We start from the raw sequence: 20,696 nt of genomic DNA on the forward strand, positions 1-20,696 counted from the left end.
TTTGGTAGGTGTACAATAAATGATAATTGAACTACATTAATTTAATATAATTTTCTAAAGGCCAAACTATGCTAAGCACAAACTCTTTGGGAGATACTTTTATAATCAGGATCTATTTCTGATTTATAAAGTAAATATTGATTTGCTCAAGCAGGCACCAGTAAGGTCTCAAAACAAATCATGAGACTTATTTTACTGTTTTTGGCATATTGAATAAATCATGGGTAGCTTGCCAGGTTTTGCCGTGTGGGCAAGATACTCTCCATAGCTCTCTGGGCTCTCCGAGAGGGGCGGAGAAATCGAACCCAGGTCGGCCAGGTCAGCCATGTTCAAGGCAAACACCCTACCTGCTGTGCTATCTGGAGCGATAGCACAGCGGGTAGGGTGTTTGCCTTGCACGCAGCTAGCCCTGCCGAGCAGGGTTCGATTACTCCGCACCTATCTGAGATCCCAGCAAGCTACCGAGAGAATTTCTCCTGCATGGCAAAGCCTGGAAAGCTCCCCATGATGTATTTGATATGCCAAACACAGTAACAAGTCTCAAAATGGAGACGATACTGGGTCCTCTCGAGCAAATAGATGAATAACGGGAGGACAGTGACAGACAAAGTAAATATATTGTGGTTACCAGGATAGGCTCATAGATGGTTAAAGGGCATGATTTTACTTGTTCCTAGAGACTATGGATAAAACTCATGCAAAACATAAATTTACACTAATTATTTGTAAGACTTTTTTTTTTTGGCTGGGAGAGAGCACCCAGGGCTTACTCCTGCTTCTGTATACTGAAGGATCAGTCTATTCAGGCCCAGAGACCATGTAGGGTGCAAGTGATCAAATCCTGGTCAACCACATGCCAGACAAGCTCTTGTACTGTTGTTTCAGTCTAACACTTAATTATTTTATCCCTAACATTTTTAAAGAAAATAATTCACTTTCCGTGCCAAAGTCATAGGAAACTCAATAAAACTGGAAGAAATGATTACAAACCTAAAGGGTGATTCAAAGTAGTGGCAAAGCTAAATTCAAGAGTTGTTATTTAATGTTTGGTACTAGTAATTAAAATTCATCGTCCTGGAATTGATAAAAAAAAAAAATAAGGTTTGGGCATGGAGAAATGGACAAGTGACTTTTTATTTGTTGGTTTGATTTTCTTTCAGGAGGGCTAAACCAGAGCTGTTTAGGGTTTTATTTTGGGTTCTGAACCCAGGGATCACGCTTCTCGGGGCTCAGAGGACTATATGGAACTCCAGGGATCAAACCCATATTGGCAGGGTACAAGACAAGTGCCCTACACACTATACTATCCCACACCACACTTAGTCTCCCAAGACTTCAGAGTGATCCCTGAGCACAGCGTGGTGTGACCCCCAAACAAATGAATAAAAATATTTTATCCCAGTGACCATGAATGTGTGCCTTGACTAGGGATCCTAATTCAATTCCTGAAAGCTCACTGTGGTCCAATACTACCAGGTGTAGACCCAGAAGTCCGCTGGCATCAACCACTGAATAGATCAGTGCCACATCACCAGAATGAGCCTTGAACCAGCTGGCTCAGTTGGAAGAACATTGCAAGGAGGAGTACCAGGAGCCCTTGAGTAATAATTATGATCCCCCCTCACAAAATAATAGCAATAATAATAATAAATTCAGCAAGAATAAAATTGTAAGACTTTTCAATTGATATCCTCAATTGTGTAATAACTTGTTCTCATTTTACTGGAAGATTAAAGAGATAATATAGGTGTTTGTGAACAAAATATATAATGCCACATTTCTTCACTGTACTACTGGAAGCTAAAATTCGAAGATAGAAGTCCTTATTGCACAATATTTTTACTCAGGATATATGAAACATAATAGGCAGCAGTGTTTATCCAGTAAGTTGTGGATAATTTTTTGGATTATGTTCACAGTCTGATTATTCTACATACTGACATTTGATGAATATTAACCCCAGACATATTTATTTGTTTGTATACCATATGAATAATAGTTGCTGAAAATAATAATTACATATATCAGTCCTCAAAAATTTCCTTGTGCCTCTTAGTAATTACTATACTTACCGCCAGTTCTTCTCAATGAGACCTTAGACTACAATTGATCTTTTTGTTAATACAGATTATCTTGCATTTTTTATTAGTATATTATGAATAATTCACATCTCATCTGAATCCTTTTGCTCAGCATAATTATGTTGCAATTTACTCATATTGTTGTGTGTATCAGTTGTTCATTCCTGTACATCACATTCCATTTTATGGCTGTTCTGTGACTTCTATATTCCTTAATTTATGACTGTATAGTTGAGGATTTCATTATTAAAATAAAGCAGTTATGCATGTGTATTTACTAATATTTGTTTATATATGTGATCTTAATGATCGAGTGTGAATAACTGGATTGCATGATAGGTAAATATTCACTTTTTATGGATACTGCTGATTATCTTCCAAGTGACAACATATAAAAAAGAGTAGAATGATTTTTTTTTATGTCTGTGCCTAGATTCTAACATCTATGTTCTGGGTGATTTTTCAATTAATTGAATTATTTCCATTATGTGTCATATTTTCCTCTTAATCATCTGTTTGATAATATTTTATTGAATGTAGAAAATACAGTGAATTTTACTTTCTGGAATGCTAGATAATTTTACAGATCATTATTTTGAGCCTAACCTGCAAACAGTTTGAATGGTTTTATTGACCATTTCTGTCAGGGACACAACCCACAGCGCTCATGGAGCCTTGCCAAGCGAGTGTTGAAACAGGCTTTGATCACACACAACAGCTGTTCTGCTATGTAATCATCACCTCAAGGCCTGCATTTAACATTTTTAAGTGAAAGTCCACTGTCCAGTGTCCACTGTCCCCCGTTGTACATTGATTTGCTTTAGCGGGCCCAGTAACATCTCCATTGTGAGACTTGTTGTTACTGTGTTTGTCATATGGAATACGTCACGGGTAGCTTGTCAGGCTTTGTAGTGCAGGAGATATACTCTCGGTAGCTTGCTGGGGTCTCCGAAAGGGGCAGAGGAATCAAACCCGGGTCAAACAGATCGGCCGCATGCAAAGCAAACGCCCTACCGCTGTGCTATCGCTCCAGTGAAAGTAAATTTTTTAAAAAAGTTTCGTATTAATTTGTCTCTTAAGAATTCCACCAAAAATTATTTTGCAATTTTCTCTTAACAAACATTTGATTTACAGTTATCTTACAAAGTACTTATAATTTTCACCAAATAAAGCATTTTTTATTATTCAAAATATATTGCATCTGATTCTTGCAAAGTTGTTATTTGTTCCCTACACTCTTCTAATTTCCATAGTGTTCAGGGTTAGAAAAAAGTGATGAATGAGTATGCAAAATTATATTCTCACAAAAAGTCACAGAGCATTAATTTGTTTTATAAGTTCAATAACTTTCCAACCACTACACCACTTTTCTAAGCAGCACTGCTTGCTTAATCTATATTCCTATCACTGTCACTGTCATTGTCCTCCCGTTGTTCATCAATTTACTCGAGTAGGCCCAGTAATGTCTTCATTGTGACAATTGTTACTGTGTTTGGCATATCGAATATGCCACAGGGAGCTTGCCAGACTTTGTCATGGGGGCGAGATATTCTCGGTAGCTTACCCAGCTCTCCGAGAGGGGTGGAGGAATCAAACCCGGGTTGGCCATGTTGGCTGCTTGCAAGGCAAACACCCTACCTCTATGCTATCGCTCCAGCCCCGATATTTCTATATATAATATAATATATGCTACATATAATATTATATCTACATTATATCATATTTATATTTATAATGTAATATAATATATTGCATTACATAATTACATTATGCAATATAATTTATTCCATTAGATAATATTATAATACAATAGATTATATTATAATATAAATATAGTGTAATATATCATATGAACAGTCATATATATGTATTGTTTGGGAGTTTATTCCCAGAAATATTCAAAGGTTACTCCAAGTTACATATTCAGAAAGTATTCTTGCTGTTGCATATTGAATTCAGGTGATTAAGACCAGAACCAACATGTGCAAGGCCATGCCTGCTATATTGTCTATTCAGTTTCAAATGTCAATATTTTTTGAAGAAAGATTCAACAAACATTTCCAATACCAAAGACTTTTATAATACATCAATATCATCATGGATGTATAAAATCAAGACTTTCAAAACCAAGATTTTCAAAGTATCACTTAATCACTTAATCACTTAACTTCCCGATAGTCGTCGATTTGCTTGAGCGGGTGCCAGTAACGTCTACATTTGTCCCTGTTGCGTGCTAGTGTAGCCCAATGGCATCTGTTCGCTCTGGGAACATGAAGGGTCTCAAACCGATCGTTCATGATCTTCACGAAGAAGTCTGACCATCTGGAAGGTGGGCGGCCACGCGGTCTTTTGACATCCCGTGGAATCCAGTCGGTAACAGCTCTAGTCCAGCGGTCGTCTTTAAATCTCATTACGTGACCAGCTCATCTGATTTTCGACACCTTGGCATATGAGACAGCATTCCTGATTCTTTTTTTTTTATTTTTATCATTTTTTTTTCTTTTTTTTAATTAGTGAAACACCATGAGGGCGTCCCTAATTCTTGATCGTCGATGGATGTCAGAACTCCGGATTCTCTCTCTCTCATTTGAGTGAAACGTGATATTCTAAGCATAGCTCTTTTTATTCTTCTTTGGGAGACCTGAATAGCATTCTCATCTTGTTTGCCTAGGGCCCAGGTCTCTGAGGCATATGTTAATGCAGGAAGAACAGTGGAATCAAAGAGATGTGCCCAGAGCTGGAGGCTCTTCGTCCTCTTAGCTATTTCTTCAACGTTCTTGAAGGCGTTCCAAGCCGCTCTCTTCCTCCTGCGCAGCTCAGGTGCCAGGTCATTTGTCATGTTGACCTCTCCACCTAGGTACACATAGCTGTTGCATTCGGAGATGGTCGTTCCATTGAGAATGAACGGGGCATCAGGAACGAGGCTGTTTCTCATAAACATTGTCTTCGTAAGATTCAGCTGTAGTCCTACCTTTCCACACTCACGGTCAAAGTCGGCCAGCATTTGTGCCGCTTGGCTGATGTTTGGTGTTATTAAAACAATGTCATCAGCAAAGCGGAGGTGGTGTAGTTGCCAACCATCTATCTTCACTCCCATTCCTTACCATTCCAGTCGTCGCATGATGTTCTCGAGGGTGGCACTGAAGAGTTTTGGTGAAATGGTATCACCCTGCCGCACCCCTCTCTTGACATCAACGATCACTTCTTTGTAGAATGGTGAGATCCTGGTAGTGAATCCACAATACAGCTCACGGAGGATCCTGATGTATTGGACTTGAATGCCCTGATTGGCTAGGGCTTCAATGACCGCTTCCGTCTCAACAGAATCAAAGGACTTCTTTAAATCAATGAACGTTAAACAGAGCAGAAACTTGAACTCCCGAGAAACCTCAATGAGCTTGGTTATCGTGTGGATATGGTCGATGCTGCTGAATCCTTTGCGGAACCCGGCTTGCTCACATGGTTGTCCTTCATCTAGTGTTCTGACAATCCTATTTAGGATGACTCGAGTGAACAACTTGTAGATGACAGACAATAGGCAGATCAGGCGATAGTTGCCAATGTCATGGATGTCTCCCTTCTTGAACAGTAGTACGGTCCTGCTGGTTTTCCATTGGGACGGAACCTTGCATTCAGACAGGTAGCGAGTGAAGAGCCGAGCCAGTGTATTGATGAGTACTGACGGCAGGTTCTTCAGGTGTTCAGGTCTGACCTTGTCTGGGCCGGGTGCTGTTTGTTTCTTTACCGACGAAATGGCATGTTGGATTTCAGAAGGGAGAACGCTGGGAACGACATATCCATCCTGTGGAATTTGGTATGTCGGCAAGTGGACATGGCTATCGAAGAGATTTGAGTAGAAGTCATGGATAATCTTCTCCATTGCCGTTCTGGAGGATGTGATGGATCCATCAGGACGTCGGAGGGCAGTCATCTTGGTCTTATAGTTGGCGAAGGACAGGCAGGCGTTACGAATACTTTTCCTGGCTTCTGCCGCATCTACCAGTACTTCTGCTCTTCTCTCTTTGAGGTCTTCCTTGATCGCATCTCTGCACTGCTTTGCAAGCTCGGACGTTAGCTTGCGGTTGCCTGAGGCATGCGCCAAACCACGCTGGCGAATTAGCTCAAAAGTTTTCGAAGATAGGCAATTTTTTGTGGCTATCTCTCTCTTGGCGTTCCTCGCACATTCATGGAGGTGCTGAACCAGTCGATCATATTCCTTGTCAATGTTGTCAACAACGGCATCTTCCCATGTTGCCGCAGTAGTACCAAAGAGTTCCCAGTTGGTGGTCATTCTGGGAGTTCTCTTTTTGAACTTTGCAGCCCTTTCTCCCTCTCAACTTGCAGGAGATCATGAATGTGGAAGCTCTAGTCAGAGAACCCTTTCTGTCCAAGAAGCAGCTACCTATTTTAAATAAAAAAATCCCTTTCAAAGTATACAAAATTTTAATTCATGGTATTCATAAATATAGCTAATCAATATTAAAATGTATCATATATCTTTATCACCTCTATATAGCTTGATAAATTTAAAAAATTATGTAGTATTCACTTAGTTAAGTTGCAAACTTTTAATGATAACTAGAACTAAAGAGATCTGAATAATTGATGGCAGCAATTTTGGAATCATATTTTATTAAACCATGACTGACAATCTAAAAAATGAATCCTAATTGGGGAAGAAAAATAACTTAGAGATTAAACCAACACACATGTATGCATATGTATATTCTTTATTTGAAGCTACTTACAGATAACATTTTATATTAATTTTCCCTACATTTTTCAATAACATTACTGTTAATTAAAAATTAATCTTATTATTTTTCAAAGAAATGGTATTGTATAATCTTAATCTAGTTAATGCTTAGTGCTTTCAGATTCCTGAGGTTTTATTCTGTATGAAATCTCTTCTCATTTGCCTTTGTTAATCTTCAATGCTTAACATCTTATTTATTTGTACAATAATAAATGAGTCTTTTAAGCTTTAAGTATGTGCTAAGTACTTGTTTAAAATGTCACAAAAGTTTTAGAGGGAGTCTTTTAAAAAGTGCTATGTTTAATTTTGAACTCACAAAGACTTACTACAACTTTTTTCCACTCTTTATTTTATTAAAATGATTGCTTTTCCTTCTTTTAAATCTGTTTTTCAAGCTACAAATTACTTTTATATATTTAATCTTACTTGTCTCTATCTTTTCTAATAAATTGGCATCAATGTCATCCATGGATTTATTTTTATTTTCTTTAGAGAGAATCACTTCTTGATATCAAAAACTATCCACTTACATTCCCTTGAACTTTTTTTCTTTTAAAGCTATAATGCTGGATGGATAAATGCAAAGGAATATCAATAGTTTGCCATTAAATTAGCTTAACTGTGAAGTAAACTAGAGCCACTGGGAGTCCAAGGATTTGGACTATTTATTTTTCTTTTACAAACTTGCTACTTTCTTTACATATTTTACTAAGCTGCTTCCTAAAAGGTCTCTATTCTGACAACTCTTTGGCTGAACTATTCTGTATCTATGAGCTACAAATTTTCTGTCAACATAGAGATGACAATGAAAGGAAAATGTGTGCCATGTCACTCCTACAAATAAGGGCTGATGTTTGTCTGCAGTACGTAGCTACAATCTGGATGTTTTAGAGGTTTTCTGAACTGTGTCTCCTATTGTCTAAGGATAGTGATGGTTCACAGGAAGTGAAACTGTGAGGATTTCAGAGTATAGAATGCAGTTGGGCATACATTCAACAAAACAGCTTTCTTTTTTATATTCTCTAGAAACTAAATATATATCTACACCAATTGTCTGTATTGAACTGGGCATAACCTGATTTCACTTTCTGTAAATAGAAATTCTTAGTTTTGAGACTGGAATATATGTGCTAATAGATCTCTGGGAAAAAAAATTATCATGTGTAAGTATCATCCATATCCCTGAATCACAAACCACCATGATTTCTGACACTTTTACTATTATTAAAATAGTATAGGCATGATAGACTTATAAAGTGTGAAAAAGTATAATATAAAAAAACTCTTCTGATAATATTACTCACATTACACAAAGAAACTTCAAACATGTGTGCATATTTCAATAGTAGCACCGTAGCACTGTCCTCCCATTGTTCATCGATTTGCTCGAGCGGGAACAAGTAATGTCTCCACTGTGAGACTTTTTGTTACTGTTTTTGGCATATTGAATAGGCTTGCCAGGCTCTGCTGTGTGCACGGGATACTCTCGTAGCTTGCCAGGCTCTCTGAGAGAGACGGAGGAATCAAACCGGGGTTGGCCATGTGCAAGGTAAATGCCCCACTTGCTATACTATCACACTTCAATATTATTTATAAAATATTCTTGATATACTTATTAATATAAATTGAATGCAGAAATATTTTTAACTGATGAATTATAATATGTTCATGACATGTGGGTCTTTCTAGCTTTTTTTACATGAAAATAATTTGTATATTTCAACATTACTTTTAGTAGAAATATTTAATTAATAACCTGAATACTCATGGTTTTATTGTTAATGTAATCTATTATTATTATGAAAAGAAATGAAGAGGCTAAAGCTGTAGTATTTTAGGCAAAATTTTTGTATTTCACATGTCTGAACTACGGTTTGATGCCTGGCACCACAGATCATCATCTGAGAGCTCTAGGAGTGATCCCTGAGTACCGAGCCAGGAGTAACCCTGAGCACTGCCATGTGTGGATCAACAGAAAAAAAATAATCTACACACAACACACATAAAATATTTATAAATGTTTTTATTTATCTAAACCTAACTCTTTTATTAAAATATGTCTATACCTATAAAACTGAGTATATTGTAGTAGTTTTATGATGTATTTTATTAATTGGTTTTGAGATAACATCTGGTGATGCTAAAAACTTTTTTTTAAGTGAAGCTAGATAGTTTTTCCTGAACAAAACTTATTTATAAAGATGTGAAATGAGAGAAAGAGGAAATAGTTGTTCAATGGGCTTGAGAACAAGTTAAGGAATTCCTTCTGACCATGCACAGTGATCACTTCTGGTGGAGCTCAGGAGACCATGCACAGAATTTGGGATAGAACTGGGGTTGGCCAATAGCAATGCAAGTGCTTTAGAATCAAGACTATCTCTCCAGTGCAATAGTGTATTACAATTCCTAATAAAGAATTTCTACTCTGTATTCATTACTTTATCATTGTTACGTCAGTTATTTTCATGACAGAGATCATACCCATGACCAGTTATATGCAAAGCATGTGCTCTATCGCTGAGATATAATTTCTCCCCTATTCGTTGTCATTTCTAATATTTTTCAGATAAATTTTATTGGCCTCTGTAAAGTTCTAAAATCCATTTTGTTAATCGAGATACTTTTAATTGATTGATTAATAAACAATGCTGCTCAAAATGAATTAGTAAAAATGATTATTCTGATCACTTCCATTGAGTGTTGTTTTGGATTTGCTAGTTTAAAAGAACAAATGAAAGAAGTTTTTCTCCTATTCCCAAGCAGACTGTTGTATGAACTACCCACTGAACTATATCTCCAGACCCTATCGTTAATTTGTTAGAATCTCCAGATAAATGTCTGCCTGAAAAGAAATCTACCTCATGTTAGGAATAAAACTGCAGACCAATGGAACAGAGTTGAATATACTGACATTTCCTCCCAAACATATAATCATCTAATTTTTGATAAGGGGGCAAGAAAAGTGAAATGGAGCAGGGAAAGCCTCTTCAATAAACTGTGCTGGCAAAATTGGAAGGCTACATGCAAAAAAGTGGGCTCAGATCTCTGCCTAACACCATGCACAAAAATAAGATCAAAATGGATTTATGACCTCAACATCAGACCAGAATCCATAATGTTTATTGAAGACAAAGTCGGCAAAACTCTCCATGATATTGAAGCTAATGGTATCTTCAAAGATGTCACACCACTGGCCGAGCAAGTGAAAACAGAGATAGACAAATGGGACTATCTTAAACTAAGAAGCTTCTGCACCTCAAAAGAAACATTGACCAAAATACAAAGACAGCCTACAGAATGGGAAAGGATATTCACCATGTACACATCCGACAAGGGTATACAAGGTACTGGTTAAACTCCACAAGAAGAAATCACCTAACCCCATCAAAAAATGGGGTGAGGAAATGAACAGAAACTTTCGCAAAGAAGAAATTCGAATGGCAAAAAGGCACATGAGAAAATGCTCTACATCACTAATCATCAGAGAAATGCGGATCAAAACCACAATGAGATATCATTTCACACCACAGAGACTGGCCCACATCCACAAGAACAAAAGCAACCGGTGCTGGCGCGGATGTGGCGAGAAAGGGACCCTTCTTCACTGCTGGTGGGAATGCCAGCTGGCCAACCCTTTTGGAAAACAGTATGGACGACTCTCAAAAAATTAGAATTTGATCTGCCATTTGATCCAGCTATAGCACTCCTGGGAATATATCCCAGAGAGGCAAAAAGGTATAGTCGAAGTGACATCTGCACTTGTTTGTTCATTGCAGCACTCTTTACAATAGCCAGAATCTGGAAAAAACCTGAGTGCCCAAGAACAGCTGACTGGTAAAAGAAACTTTGGTACATTTACACAATGGAGTACTATGCAGATGTTAGAAAAGATGAAGTTATGAAATTTACATACAAGTGGTACTACATGGAAAGTATCATGTTAAGCGAAATGAGTCAGAAAGAGCGGGATAGACACAGAAAGATTGCATTCATCTGGGGAACATAAAGCAACAAAAAGGGAGATTAACACCCAGGAATGGCTGAGATTAGTACCAGGAATTTTGCTCCATGAATGGAAGGCCAGCCACAGGCTCTAGGTGAAAAGGAAGCTCAGATAGAGAAGAGATTACCAAATGAAGGGTGTTGTGAGGGCCCTCCCAGGGTGGGAGAAGCATGCTAAAAGTAGTCGATAGACCAAACATGATTGCCACTCAAAGCCTCTCTTGCAAAACACAGTACCCAAAAGAAGAGAGAGAGAACAAGAGGGAATACCCTGCCACAGAGGCAGGATGGGACGGGGAGGGGGGGGGATGAGGGTGGGGGGGGGGGGATGCTGGGACCCGTGGGGATGGATGAAGGGCACTGGTGGAGGGATGGGCACTTGATCATTGTATAACTGAAACCCAAGCACAAAATTTGTAAGCCTATAACTGTACCTCATGGTTTTTCACTAATAAAAAAAGAAAAAAAAAGTGGAAAATGCATTTAAGAACACCACATGTGGTAGTTAAAATTACTATATGTTATTTTAATATCATAGGCTGTGTCTACATATTGTTTTCATGCATTATGAGGGCATCTTATGATTAATGCATTATTTTGAATATTTTTAAACATATCTTCTGGAATTTCCTAGGGATAGAAACTTGCCATTGCTTGTGTTTCCAAGTAAGAGAGATTCTTAAGTGTATCGGTCAAGAGATTTTTAGGAATTTTCAGATTTTTAGGAATGTAAAGAGATGAGTTTTTACAATTTTAAAAACAGTAATATATTTGAATATATATAAATTAAATTTTTGCTTTTGCAAATATTATACAAAATACATACTAAATTTTATTTTTAAAGATTAATATTATAAAAGTATAAATTATTCAGTACATATTATTCAGTACATACTTTTATAATTAATATTATAAAAGTATAAATTATTCAGATAGTAGAGTGGGTCACCTAACTGAGGAGGGTTTGATCTCCTGCACCATGTATGAGTCCCCAAGTTCCCAGAAGAAACCTCTTAAGCAAGAGTAAGCCCTAAGCAACACCAGGTGTGTCCTCCAAACCAAAGCTATAATACTTGCATCCCCGCTTAAAGTGTTGTTAAATCCATATCTATGTATGATTCAACTATGAATAATCAAACTTTTTGTATTATACCTATAATATCTGACCAGTTTATAGAAAAAATTCTCTTCATTCATTTTGTTTACACAATATATTTTCATTACTTTGTCAGTTTAGGTAATTCTAGAAAGTTCTAACTGGTTTTAGATTAGTTATGAGCTTGACCGATACACTTAAGAATCTCTCTTATAAAAGAGATTTTTAGGAATTTTCAGATTTTTAGGAATGTAAAGAGATGAGTTTTTACAATTTTGAAAACAGTAATATATTTGAATACTGTGCATAAATTTTTGCTTTTGCAAATAGCAAACCAAAGATAAAAAATAGCTAGCTATAGTAGTACTTCTAAACCCTATTACTATGTGCTTCAAATCTTAAGGGCTTTCATGTATTTGTTATTTCAATTAAAATTTTAATGATACACAGTATCTAAATTGACAGGGCTGTTTGAATACCCAGTTAATAAAACTAAATCAAATCACAGAGGAATGCTAAGAATATGGATTCTTTAAGATATAAGATATGTGGGTTCACATAGAAGAGGAGGGATTTTTTTTGTACTCAAAGGCATAAAATTCATATATTATAACATATACTATTATATATAGTAAGAAATCGCAGTCACTCTAGTGAATGGCTTTGATATCAAGATAAAACACAGGAGCTATGCATTTTCTTCCTCTCAAGTGAAGTTTGGAATCATATTCGAATCAAGGAAAGGAACAGCAAACCATTTATAAAATAAATGAATTCCAAGAGAGTCAGAAATTACTAATATTTTCAACATGAGGGTATAAATAATGCAATTCATTGTAATAATTTTAAATGATACATATTAACTCTGAAAATTTGAAGAAATTAGGGAGTATTAGCAATTCACTCTATTTCTTACTTATTTTAAGTCTTATAGTTTTGTATGAATCTTAAGCACAAGATTCATAGAAAAGAAAATAGAGTGCCATATCCAAGTGTGAAGAACAAAGGAAAATATTTCAAACCTGGCAGAGAAGATAAGATCAGAATAAAATATTATGTGGAAATAACACAATTCAGAGATGTGAAGCAATATCTATCATAAAGTTGTGGTTCTCAAATCTCACTGCATAGTAGCACATTCTGGAGCGCTCAAAAGCAGTCAGGCATCCAAGGTCACGTGGAATGCAAATCCTCATTTCTGAAACAGAGATATATAGCTGTGTAGCCAAATTTGCCTGTCATGATGCTGACTTCAGTTTGATCCCCAGCACATATATGGTCCTGAAAGCACTACCAAGAGTGTCTCCTAAGCCCTGAGCAGCTTGGGGTAAGCTGTGAGCACAGCAGGATTGATCCCCACAACTTTCAAGAGAAAGGTATGCAGAGGAGAATAGCACATGAAAAGCTGCTCCACATAGCACTAATTATTAAGTAAACCCAAATTAAATCCATATGATATATTCCAACACACCTATTAAAATAGATAAGGGAGTAGAATAACTGGCACTTCCATACACTTCAAATGGAAATGCAAAATGGTTCAACCAAAACTAACTTTGGCAGTTTATTCTGAAATTAAATACTTAAATTATAGTAAAGGTATTCAACTTCTAGGAGTTTGTAAAGGATAAGACATATGTCATTACAGATATTTAGCAGTTTTATTTGAAACAGAAAATAATTCAAAGCAGGGCATACACAATACAATTCATTGTAATAATTTTTAAATGATACATTTTAACTCTGAAAATTTGAAGAAATTAGGGAGTATTAGCAATTCACTCTATTTCGTAAAAGAAAATGGAATGTCATATCCAAGTGTGAAGAATTGTCACTGTCCTCCTGTTATTCATCGATTTGCTCGAGCGGGCCCAGTATCGTTTCCATTGTGACAATTGTTACTGTGTTTGGCATATCAAATACGTCACGGGTAGCTTGCCAGGCTTTGCCATGAGGGCCAGATACTCTCGGCAGCTTGCTGGGCTCTCCAAGAGGGGTGGAGGAATTGAACTCAGGTCGGCCATGTTGGCCGCTTGCAAGGCAAATACCCTACCCGCAGTGCTATCTCACTCCAGTGTGAAGAACAAAGGAAAATATTTCAAACCTGGCAGAGAAGATAAGAGATCAATATAGGAACAAAATTATGTTTTCTATCCATTTTACTCAGCATTAAATCTTAAAAACAATAGGGTAGAAGGTATAGTAGCACTGTTGTCCCATTGTTCATCAATTTGCTCGAGTGGGCACCAGTAACATATCCATTGTGAGATATTTTGTTACTGTTTTTGGCATATTGAATATGCCTAGGGGAACTTGCCAGGCTCTGCCGTGCAGGAGGGATACTCTCAGTAGCTTGCCGGACTCTCCAAGAGGGATGGAGGAATCAAACCCTGGTGAGCCGCATGCAAGCCGAATGCCTTATCGGCTGTGCTAAAGAATTTTAGTGTGTTTGGTTTGGTTTAATTTTGAGGGTCATTACCAGAGGGGCTCAGTCCTGGCTCTGTGTTCAGGGGGTATAGTATGATGAATAATGTGCTGGCCTTCCATGCGGCCAACCTCAGTTTACTCCCAGCAATGCACAGACCCAGTAATCAACCCTGAGCATTTCCGATGTGGTCCCCCAAACAGATCATGCAGAAGAACTAAAATTCAAACAGAATTCACTTTTTCTCCGATTTTATGCATATAAAATTACTGTCATGCAAAGTAACCTATATGATCAGAAATCATGTCAGTAGTTAAATGATATTAAGAAAGGAAGAAGAAAGATGAACAAGCTATAAATCACAAAAAAACCACAAACCTTTAAAGGTTAAAAAAAAAAAAGCTATGCTCACTAGACCATGGCTGTGAAGAGTTATATGAACACATGTATGAAAAATATCAGACACTAAATTTTAATAGCACAGTGGAAAGGGCATTTGCCTTGCACAGGACTGGATTCGATTCCTCTGGCCCTCTTAGAGAGCTCGGGAAGCTACTGAGAGTATTCCGCCCTCACAGCAGAGCCTGGCAAGCTCCCTGTGGCGTATTCGATATGCCAAAAACAGTAACAAGTCTCACAATGGAGATGTAACTGGTGCCCACTCGAGCAAACCAATGAACAACGGGAGAACAGTGCTACAGTGCTACAGCTGATTTTAAGAAAGGTAAAGGTAAAGGCCCTCCCGTTGATCGTCGATTTGCTCGAGCGGGCCCAGTAACGTCTCCACTGGAGACTTTGTTGTTACTGTGTCTGGCATATCGAATACTCTCGGTAGCTTGCCGGGCTCTCCGAGAGGGGCGGAGGAATCGAACTCGGGTCGGCCATGTTGGCCGCTTGTAAGGCGAACGCCCTACCCGCTGTGCTATCGCTCCAGCGATTTTAAGAAAAGCATACCTAAATAGAAAGAATAAAAACATAGACAGCACAACTATTTGTTTTTCCTTTCAAATGGTCAGTTCTCTTTAGCAAAGCAATATTCACATGCTGAAATTGAAAGTCTTTAGTATCGATGATGCCAAACATTCCTCTCATAGTAGCTTGTTTATCTCATATAAAAATTTGTGGATTTTTAAGATCTTATTCATGACACATCAGTTTCTCTGGGGTATTTCTCTCTTCATTCTGTTGGTTTTGTGAGGAAATGGGAGTTGATAACATATAAATTATTTAGACTTGAAGTTCATCTAAACCTTGATCTATGCAGCAAATTACATTTGAGAAAAACATTGATTTATCAAAGTCATAGAAATAAGCTAACTTATTTTTTCCATCCAATATTCTTAGTTTTGAAATAATCTTGTGACAGTTTTCCTTTGAAATCTAAATTAATTTTAAATTAAGACCTTTGACTGACAACGAACTATTTAAGCTTGGCACTCAACTAGAAGAGCATTTTCTGAGCATTACTGTGTATAATTCTTTATCATTTTGATTGTGATTGTGACTCTTTGTTTGTAACATACCTTTCAAAGGAAGCTCAGAATAAGATACATTGCATTCAATCCTCTACATTGGGGATTATTTTAAATGACACATATTTTAAAGTAATTACATTTATGTTTTTTCAACTTCATTTTCGCAGTGTTTTTCTTAATTTGAGCCCACTATGAAAAAAAATGCAGGTTACACTTTATAAGGAAATGTATTTATTCATTGTATACTATGATTTTTTGTAAATAAATTATTAAGAAGATTTTAATTGAGTTCAGTGATAAGTAATTCCTGTATGGCAGGTTATTTCATGTTATAATGATGTCTTTTTCTTTGCTCAGTCTACCATAAATCATCAGACAGACATTATTACCCAAGCATTTCATTTTTAAATTCTTATAATTATTTAGACTGAATTTTACTTTTATTGCCCCTGACTTCATATGTGCTTATCATTTATCTAAAGAAGATAATAATTTAATTTGTATTTAATAGTAAGCCTTATACTCTCTATTCTGAACATATTGACCTCAATTATTCTTACAAATCAGATTAGTCTTATTGGCTTCAATCTTTCTTTTATTATGAAATATATAATAGGACCATATTCTAAGCAGATACCTTCCAAGTGGCAATAATCAGCAGAACTAGTGTGTTTGGAGAGAAAAATGTATTTTCTTCTAGTAAAATTTAAGGTGTGGATTATAGGATTAAGTTCATCTGCCTTCTCAGTCGAGCTAAGGAGATGGAGAATGACCTTATCCTAACCCTATATTTAAGAGCTCTCTTCAGAACCGATCAAAGCTGCAAAATAAGAACACAAATAGTCCCCTAAATCCCTCATCCTTGTACCCCAATAGGTATATTCTGTAGAAAAACAGATAAAACAGCAAATTGCTTTAAGAAGACTACAGAAACATAGTAGAGATGTATTTCCTATCTTTTCCAAACACTTATAGAATATCTCCTTATTGTTGGAAGTTCAATAAATTAATCATGAACACAAAATCCAATTCCCTGAAATAAGCATTTACCCTGAATGTTATAGAAAGTTATCTAAAACAATTCCAAAAATTATCTAAAGTAATTTTAGCGTGTATTCAACTCTATAGAGGTTATCATAAATTTTAAAATGTATATATGAAATTTAAAAAGGAGTTTTAAATACTTCCCAACTAAGATTTCCATTGTGTACTATGAAGTCAGAGTTTGCATTGTAGTTGTTCTATTCATGGTAAAAGTGACGAGATAATAAGAAAGATTTGAAGTAAATAATTTAAGAATTATTTGCTTATTGAATCTTTTACTAAGTCTGGCATGATAAAGGCCAAAATAAACTTCAATATTTCCACAGTTATACAATAATCATTGTTATTTTATGATAACATTAAATATATTAAATTCAGTGAAAATTTAAAGATAATTAAATTTTTATTTTGATGCAAGAATTAAATATATTAGCAAGTCTTTCTGGAAAAAATTTCATCAGATTTATTTTGTGATTTTGTAGAAGTACATGATGTGATAATTAGGACTTCATTTATGATTGACATTTGACAATAATTTCCCAAATCTCTGTCCTATTAACCTTTTGTTGAATTTGTGTTTGCCATCCTCTGATCTTCTGTTATTTTACAACAAAGCACTTGAGCCAATAGTTCCATCTTAATGAAAATTGGCTCAGCTGCCTGTGACATTTGATTAAATCAAGACTGATTTTTGTCTCAAAGGGATGAAATGCACTTGGATCCCCAAATCTGGTACAATATGTTTTTTGCATGAATAATGAATGTGGAATTAAATAGTATGTTATAGGGTGTATTATTTATAGGCTATATCATATCCACACCTTAAGATTTCAAGCTTCTAAAATTTTCTTTTCATCGTTGAAATCACATACATGAAATTATTGTTTTCCAACAACAGTTACAAAACATACAAATTACTCTCTTTTAATAGCTTTTTGTATTTTCTTATCATGTCTTAAGCCATGTCTATTAATTCACTTTGCCTTTATTTCAGTGTTCCTTATATTTTCCTTATTACATTCATTTTCTCCTCCACGTGTTTGATGTGTTATTCTTAAATTATCCTACCAACTGATTTATGTCATCTCCTACTTTGGTGGGTTTTTATTGTTTTTAGCTTTGAGGTCACATCTGGCTATGCTCAGAGTTTATAGCTGGCGCTGTTCTCAGGGATCATTCCCAGGCAGTGCTCAGATGGCATGCTAGAGATAGAATCCCACGCAAAGTAAGTGTATTACCTGCTGCAATATCTTTCCTGACACCTTGAAGTCAGCGTGCTCCCCAGGTGGCTTATGTGAGACAGGGAGGAGAGAGCTAGTCACTTTCTCCCTTTCTGGCTCTGCCACTCAGGGACTAGCTAGAAAAGGTTAGTACTGATAAAGTTTGAGATGAATCCCTGTGCAGCCGGGACCTCAAGGCCCAGCCCCACGTAGGTGGACATCAAGCCATGCCTGATGTCCCCTTGGTATTCTAGGAGTGGGAGTTGACCACCTACCACCTGACAGGGATCCATGGACTCAAGCTCCAGCGAGGAATTGCTCTTTGCAGGAAAGGAAAGTCAGTCCTAGGCCTTACTAGGTTCTAAGCAATATGTTCTGTCTTGCAGAAAAGAATTTCAGGAGGAGACAGGCAGTGATGTCAAACAGATTTTGTTTGGAGGTTTTGTGAGGAAAGGGAAGGAGGGAGAGAAGAGTAGCAGAGACTAATGCACTCAAGTGAGAACGTGGGCTTCTCCAAAGGCAGAGAATTTGTATGAATGATGAATGTAGAATGAAATAGTGTCTTACAGAGTGTATTATTTATAGGGTATATCAGAGCCACGCATTAAAGTACACATCTTAAGAGGGGAGATGAAGGTGTCAAATGTTCTTGGGTGCCACATGTGATCGCCACATTGGCAAAAGCAGCACATGGGGTCAGGCAACATATATGTCTCCTTCTTTCGTTCAAGATGGCTTTTATAGGGTTTCAAAGAAGACTCAAAGGTCTTCTTTGAAATTCCTTCCTGCCTTTGTTCCTCCTGAAGCTTTTCTCAAGGAGGACATCCAGCCTGCTCTGGGTCTGTTGGCACCAGGTGAAGCCTTTTCAGCCTTAGCGCCTATTTCTTCAAAGTGGGCTTTCTGCAGTCTCAGGTCTATCGGATTTATTATTTCCCAGGAATTCCATTGCCGTAAAGACTTTTTTCCAATCTACCTGCCTATGTACATGACTGTGATTTTCTGTTTTGCTAGATAAGGTAAAATAGGCTCACTCAACATTGGGGAAGAGATTGCCCAAACTGCCTAGATATTATCTTTTGTGATAAAAACAAAAATTTATTTTTTCTTTAAGATGTGTCACTTTAAGTTCACAATATTTATCTTGTGCCCTATAATGAGATTATTATCTCCCCAAATAAGTATATTTTTGTTTCCCAAATAGTATGCCCACAAGGAGAGCATGTGTTGCCTCAAGAATGTGCCTATTTATTTTGGAAGATTTCCCCCCATCTCAGGGCAAAATATTCTGGTCCTCCACATCATAATTAACTTTTTATTCAATAGTTCTTCCAAGTCAAGCAATTTGGTCCTATTTCCAATTATGAAGCATTAAGTCAGTATTATGGGGATTTTTTTCACACCGTTTATTCTACAAACAATTCTCTTTTAGACAGAGTTCAGAGTTAGATCCTAGTGAGAAGAAAACTTGAGGAAACAAAGTTTTTATTGTGAGGCAACACAGAGATGATTTTCAATAAAGGGCTGAAATACTATTTTATATACTGAAATACTCTAAGACTCCAATGCTGTAACATGGATTCACTAATAACCTCTATGACTTTACCCAAAAAGCCTTTAAGACACTGTCATGTGGATGTTAGTTAATACATATATATATATATGTACATATATATATGGTACAGGTACAAGAAGGTTTAAGAGAAAAAAGAAAAATGACAATCAGAAGTGGCAGGACTGTAGAATAAGGGTAGGCAAATTAAAATGCAAAAATAACTCAATAACAGAGTAATAATATCAGAACAAAAGCTATTGAGCTATGGGGCTAGAGAAATAGCACAGTGGGTAGGGCATTTGCCTTGGGCACAACATACTCTGGTCCCATTCCCAGCATCCCATATGGTCCCCGGAGCACTGCCAAGAGTGATTCCTGAGTGAAAAGCCAAGAGTAACCCCTGAGCATTTCCTGGTGTGACCCAAAAAGTAAAAAAAAGTTATTGAGCTATTGGAAACCTCTAGAAACAACCAAAGATGGAATAAAGTCTGAAAAGAAATGAAGAGCACACAGGATAACTATAGAATAAGTTCAAGAGGAATAATATTACAATAATATCAGAATCATTAGAGTCAATGAAGAACAAGGAAGGAGAAGAACTCAATGAAGAACAAGTAGTAGAAGAAATCAGATATTTTTTCAGAGTTAAAGATTCAGTGCATCCAGACTCAGGGAAATCCAAATGTCCCAGGAAAGAAGTATCCAATTAGAATAATGCAAAATACATTGTTATCAAAATGGAAAAACCAAAGTCAGAGACAGAATATTGCAAATAGCAAGCTCAACGAAGGAACTCACAAAGAAAATAACATGTCATTCTAGTTAAATTAGGAAATTCTAAAGACTCCACATAAAAGTTTCTACTAACATAGACTTGTGGGTAAATGATTATTTATCAGGTTTCCCAGGGCCCCCAATTGCTTTGGTTAGTATGTGAGAATGCTGGCAGAACTCATAAAGACAGATTAAGACTACATTGTTGACTTACAAAAAGATAGACTGAAGAATAATCCTATTAAGATGATGTCACTGGTAAAAGGTATGT

The sequence above is a fragment of the Sorex fumeus genome, unplaced genomic scaffold, assembly GCF_029834395.1.
Source record: "Sorex fumeus unplaced genomic scaffold, SorFum_2.1 ptg000003l, whole genome shotgun sequence".
Taxonomy (NCBI): domain Eukaryota; kingdom Metazoa; phylum Chordata; class Mammalia; order Eulipotyphla; family Soricidae; genus Sorex; species Sorex fumeus.